Raw genomic sequence first — 6,842 nt, forward strand, 5'->3', positions numbered from 1 at the left:
GTGTTCTTTGGGCCTAGCCCCACTCAGTCCCTTAGGATGCTTCTCAGGCTCCTCTGAGAGAACAATCTCTGCTTATTTTCCATTAATAAATATCACTCTACCAACCACTGCAGTTCCTTTCATCAGAGGCTGCACTGAAACACAGCCTTTGTTGAGTGTTCCTTCCACACAGCCACATGTCCTTTTCATGAGGGGAGAGAGAGAAGGACAGAACCAAATCTGCTCTGAAGAGTCAACCTGCCTCCCTAAATCAAGCCCTTGTCCATGCCCAGAATTTAACAACAAAGCTAGAGTTGAGCCTCTGCCGGGGAAGGGGTGGGGTGCTGAAGGGAAAATAGGAGAAAAACTGAAAAGCTTGACTCAGGCCATTTCCTCCTACTCGCCTAACTGCCCCCCCTCCCAGTCCCCACTAGCTCCAACCGGTAGTCAGTAAATAATTAGGCTATAGTCAAGACCAACCACCCTCTCTGCTGTCTCTTCTCCTACACCTGCTTTCTACCTAGCGTGGGGCCATACCCTTTGACAGACCCTATTTATTCTCCTCAACAGCCTTAGTTTCTCCCTGCTGTTTACTGAAGGTTACAGTTTCCCTTTGCCAGTAAGACCTGCCACACCAATCCCAACAAGCTATGTCCTCCATCAAGGGAAAAAAAAAAGCCCAGACTTTGGAGTCAGACAATCTGAAATCTAATCCTAAAATCGATCACTTACTTGATCTTTGACTTTGGACAAGTTACTTAACCTTTCTGACAGTTACTCACCTACAAAATAAAGAGAATAACATACTATTTCAGAAAAGTCTTATGAGGATTAAACAATAATATAAAGCCTAACAGTGCCTGGCATAACAGTCAACACTCAAATGTGAACTTTTCTCTTTTCTTCCTCTTTTCATTGTTGTCATGTGAGCCTGTGACAACCAGAGGTTAAAAAAATCCTGCTACCCCTATCTATGTCCCAAGTCTTATTGGAGTGACCTAATGAGAGGTCAGGTTCTTCCCAAGCAAAAGACAGATCAAAGTAAAATAGATGCTCCCTTCCACTTCCTCGCACTCCAGATTCTAGAGTAGTCCGAACAGTTATTCTGAATCCAGCATGGTGTGTCACTCAGATTTATCTCCCCACTCGCCCCACCACTTCCAGATTCATGTTTTGCCTCACAGACTTGTAAGAAAAACAAAACGAGTAGTTTCCCTATTCTGGAGGATAAGCAACACTGCCTGTAACAGCATGGCACAAAGAGCAAAGACAGGAAAAATGATCTTCCTCTCTTGCCCACTCTGCACCTTAGGGCCAATAAGCGATACAACCCAAATTTCCCCGAGCCTTAACAGCCCATGAATACAAAGCAGGCCTTATTAACTACTTAATTCTGACTCTCAACTCCTGTAAAATCCTGCCCACAGATCTCCAACCCATCTTCCTCCATACCTCTGGGTCCCTCCCAGAGGATGTCTTATTACTTGGCTGGATACCAGTCTCTGCTCAGAAGCACCTCAATCCTAATTTCACCAATCCTCACCTGAAGATTTAAGACATCACTGAGCATAAATGTCTTCACAGAACACTCACCATCTAGTACTCCACGGGTATACTACTAGAGCCTTCCCAGTACTAAGGCTACCTAGATCCAATGCTCTTAGAAACATGCTTAATCCAAGCTGTGGCTAGCTTCTCTTAAAGGCCTGAAACGCCCACTCCTCTCAGCCACCAGGATCTGCTGGGAATGATCTTTGGACACTATCTAAAATATAAATTCCCCGCTTCTCTCTCCTTTCTAATGGAGTCTTTTCCCCTCTGATGGGGAAAAAGAAAAAGAAACCTCTACACCCTCGACCTCTTCTCAAACATTCTCCTCCATCTATGCTGTAACTGAAATCTGGCTCTCTTGAACAGGCCTCTTCCTGAAATCTCAGGTGTGCTCTTCCACCTACATTCCTTTCCAACGTCACCACTGTCCTGCACCTTCATTAACAAATCATTGTTTCTCTGAGGGTCTTGGCTCTCCAACCAGCTACATCATCCTTCTGGTTCACTTCCCTATTTTCTCTCATTCACTGCCTAAACTTTAGTCTTATCACCCTGATGGTATCCCTTTGGACAACTATCCAACACCCAACTCCTCAGACCTTGATCTCAACTAAAAGACTTTTCCCTTCCATTCTCTTCAGCTACCCAATTCCCTAGCCACACCTAGCCCTTGTCACCCCTAGGAATTGCTTCATTTCCAAAATCTTGAACATATACTTTCTGACCCAAATCATCTATCCTTTTTTATCCCTACCAGTTTTTTTTTAATCTCATCAATAACATTAAGTTCTTGACTTCCCTATATTCTTCCTGTTAGCTGCCTCTTATTTTTTTTCTTCCTACTCAGCCTGGACTCCATCCATCAGCCACTATCCTCACTAGTCTCATACCTAATCCTGAATCAAACTGCCTGTCCCTATAACCAGGCTGCTGATTAAAGCTGGAGAAAAAGCACACATCCACAGACTGGTACCCCAAATTACTTGCCTCCTCCCTTAACTGAGCCCTTATTGTCTGGCAATTTTATGGATTCCTAGCCACAATACTTTCCCACTTCCTACAATGGTTATTTCAAGCCTTCTCTGCTATCCTCGTATTTCCTAAAGTATCTTCAAACTTTCTATCATACTACTTCCCCAACTCTCAATAGACCATTATACTTTCTCCTAAGGGAAAAAAAAGGTATCAGGGAATTCCCTCAACTTCCTACCCCCTCTGCTATGTGATGTAAGAGATAAGATCTTGAGCAAGTTGTCCAACTTCTCAGTGCCTCTGTTCCTCACTGTAGCCTCTGGAAAGTCCCTTCCTGGTGGCAATCAGAATCATTTATACCATTCACCTCTTCCGTGAAACATTCTCTGTACCACTTTGCCTGATGGTATGGTTGTGAGAATTAAGAGTTAACACATATAGACATAAATTGCTATAACAGTGCCTGGCACACACTAAGCTTCGAATAAATGATAGTCATTTGTTACTGTTAACGTCTGCACCTATCCTTACCCTCCAATTACGATACAATGCAAGAAGCATTCTCCTCTTCTAAGGCAAATCTTCCAAGAGTGTTTTGGATGCCATTCCTTCATGGAATTTGAGTATCAATTATCCCCATTACAAATAGTACAGAAACATGCTTAATTCTCACCCATCTTAAAAAATAACCTCCCACAAACCCATATCCCTGTCTACATGCCCCTCTACTTACCTCACTCCACCTCTAACAACCCTTCATAATCAAGATTCTTAAATAATTGTCCATATTACCTGTCTCCACTTCTCCAATTTCTACTATTATCCTACTTCAGTTTGGGTTCAGAATTCAATTCTCTACCAAAACTGTTTTTGCCAAGGCAGTAGTTCTCAACAGGGGCGATTTTGCCCCCCAGAGGGCATTTGACAACATCAAGAAACATTTTTGATTGTCACAACTTGGGGCTGCTACTGGTGGTGTCTCATGGTAGAGGCTAGGGATGCTGCTAAACATCCTACAGTGCACAGAGCAGCCACCCACAACAAAGAATTATCCAAACCAAAATAGTAGTACCAGGATTGAGAAATCCTGTGCTGAGATAATGTACAAACTCCATATTGCTAAATATAATTGCTATCCTATGACTTGGCCTGGCTGGAGCACTTGACATTATTAGCTTCTCCTTCTTGAAATCCACTCTTCCCTTGGGTTCCACCACCACCTTACTGGTCATTCCCAGTCTGTTTCAGGATCTTCTTCTGTTATCTTTTAAATATCAGTATTTCTCAAGGTTCTGTCCTAGGCTCTTCTCTCTCTACATACTGTCTCCCAAACCATTAGAATGAACTGGGGCCCTTTTTAAAATTCCCAGGTCTCACTCAGTTCATTGTTTTGGAGCCCAGTCATCTTTATATTTTAAAAAACTTAATTCTAGTATTTAGCTAGGATACTCTCATCACTTTACTATTTATATATTAATGACTCTCGAATCTGTATCTGTAATAAATTCATTCAGTCAATATTCATTGATTACTCTGTGCCTGTTACTGTTCTAGCCACTGGGGTAGAACAGTGAACAGATAAGGTTCCCTACTCTTCTGCAGCTCATACTCTAATGGAGAGAGAAATTAACCAACACAAAAAGATCACTTCAGTGATAAGTACTGTGAAGACATTAAAAGAGGTTATATGAGAGTGACTAAGAAGAGGCAGTATTTTAGATATAAAAGCCAAGAAAGACCTGGGAGAAAGGGTGGGAGGGAAGACTATGATCCTCCATTGTAGTAAAAAGAAGTCAGCCATGTGACTGAGGAATCCCTAGACAAAGCATATACAGAAATACTGAAGCAGAACCATATTTGGTACCCTCAAAAATGATGTCCAATGTGGTTAAAGCAAGGTAAGTATGAATGTTATGTAATGAAGTTGGAGAGGTAGACAGGCCAGATCCTATGGAGCATCAGTCCCTAACCCTTTTGGCACCAGAGACTGGTGCTCCTATGAGAATCTAATGCCTAATGATCTGAGGTAGAGCTGAGGCAGTGATACTAGTGCTGGAGAGCAGCTACAAACACAGATGTAGCTTCGCTTGCTAGCCCATCATTCACCTCTTGCAGTGCAGCCTGGTTCCTAACAGACCATGGACCAGTGCCGATCTGCAGCCCAGGGGTTGGGGAGCCCTGCTATAGGGCTTTGTAAGTCAGGATCAGGAATTTAAAGCCTACATACAAGAGAAGTCAAGTTGTATGTCACTGAAAGAGTTTTAAAGAGGGATGACATATCATCTGATTAACATCTTTATGATATCATTTGACTGCTGTATGAAAAATAGATTTTAGAGGGGCAAGATTGTGTAGGAACATCTATTAATGGGCTGTTGCAATTATCCAGGACAGAGATGACTGCTGATTTGTACCATGATTGTAACCAAGAATATAAAGATGGTTTCAGAATATATATTGGAGACAAAAGGACCTGCAGGTATGGGATGAATAAAAGAGAAATAAAGTATTAAGTTTTTGATCTGATCTGATCTGAGAGGACAGTGAAGACATTTACTGAAATGAGAAAGACAAGGAAGAGAGAAACTGGTGGGGGAGAGAAGGTCAGAACTTCTGTTCAGTCCAGATGCAGTTGACAAAAAAAAAAAGCCAACCTAAGTTCTGTACAGTGCATCCTAGTGGAAAGGTCAAGTAGGCAGCTGGGTATAATCCAGAGTTAAGGGGAGAGGTCAGGACTGGAGACATAAATTTGGGAGTCATCACTGTTTAGATGGTATCTAACGCAATAACCTGAATGAGTTTGCCCAGGATAAAAGTGAGTATAAATAAAAACAGGGATTGGAACCCCAAGAAACTTACAACACATAAAGGTCAAGAAGAGAAGTTAGTAAAGACAGAAAGAAGTCAATAAGGAAGAAAATCAGGGGAGCATAATGTTGAATGTCACTCTTTTCTGGGAAAAGATTTACACATCCAACAGATTTACACATCCAGCTGCCTATTGGATGTGTCTGTATTTCAGCATACCCAAAATAATTCATTCCCCTCATCTTGCTCCCAAAGCTGTTCCTTTCCCAGTGTTTCATATTTCAATGAAGAGCAGCACATGCACTCACTTGCCCAGGCCAGAAAACTGACTCTTCCCTCCCCACTATTTCTAACATCTAGCCAAATTGTCAAATTCCCCTCATTATTTCTCAAATCTATTTAGTTACCTCCTCCTCATCTACCCAGTCTCTATCTGAGCTCAGACCAATATCATCTCTCACAGGCTTACCATTCTGTTTCCTGTCCAGCCTCTCCACAAGGCGGCCATAACTGTCTTTCAGTTGATGCCACTCAGATCAGCCCACTCTCCTGCTTAAAATCTTTTAATTATTTCCTATTTGGAGGCAGGGGGAAAATGAAATGCAAGGACCTTATCGTAGAACTTATTTACCTCTCTAGTCTTAAATTCTGCATGCCCATCCTTCAACTCCTCCCTCCAATCACAATACCCTACATACACTTCTCAACCACAGAACCTATTCCTCTCCTCCCTCCCAATTTATTTGTTCATGGCATTAGTTTTCTGCTGAAAACACCATTTCCTTACCCCAGCCTCTTGGCCAATTCCTACTCTTCCTTCCTTAAGACTCGCCAAGCCTTCCCAAAATCCCGTGACTGAATTGTGTCCTTCAAATCAGCCCTCAAAAGCATGTTTACTCTTATCGAAGCACTTATCATACTATACATGTTGCGTGTGCTTGATGGGCAACATATTCAGCATCTGGTGCAATGCCTATCCTAGGCTCTTGGTAAGGGTAGGAGAAATAGTTCTTTAATGAATACCAAATAACACATCATGTAAACTGTTATCTAAACCCTAGCTTATTTAAATCCTTATTCATCCTAACTAGCCCTTAGACCTCCAAATTTCCAATATCTAGAACACTGCCCTAAATAAATGGTTCTCATTTGTAAACTGAAATTAAACTGTATCAAAATCGCCCGGTAAGCTTGACGGAAATAAGGATTCCAGTCCTACCCCCACACACCTCCAGTAAGTCCTGATCCAACAAATCTGAGATGAGGCCCAGGAACCTTTAACTGACAACTTTCTCAGGTGATTCTGACGTGCAGTTATTCTTAAACACTACTATTCTAAACAGAGTAGAAACTCAATAAATATTGTTGAAAGTAACATTTTAATTTAATGACATAAAATTCTTTCCTAATTCTTTAGGGTTAGAATCTGCTGTAACTGAATCCTAAGTGTGATGGAACAATGCACTAATGTACAAAAGTCCACAAAACAAGCAGCCTTTATTGCAGTATTACAAAACACTTTCCATTTTGGC

This window comes from Pteropus alecto, unplaced genomic scaffold (genome assembly GCF_000325575.1).
Source record: "Pteropus alecto unplaced genomic scaffold, ASM32557v1 scaffold98, whole genome shotgun sequence".
Lineage (NCBI taxonomy): Eukaryota > Metazoa > Chordata > Mammalia > Chiroptera > Pteropodidae > Pteropus > Pteropus alecto.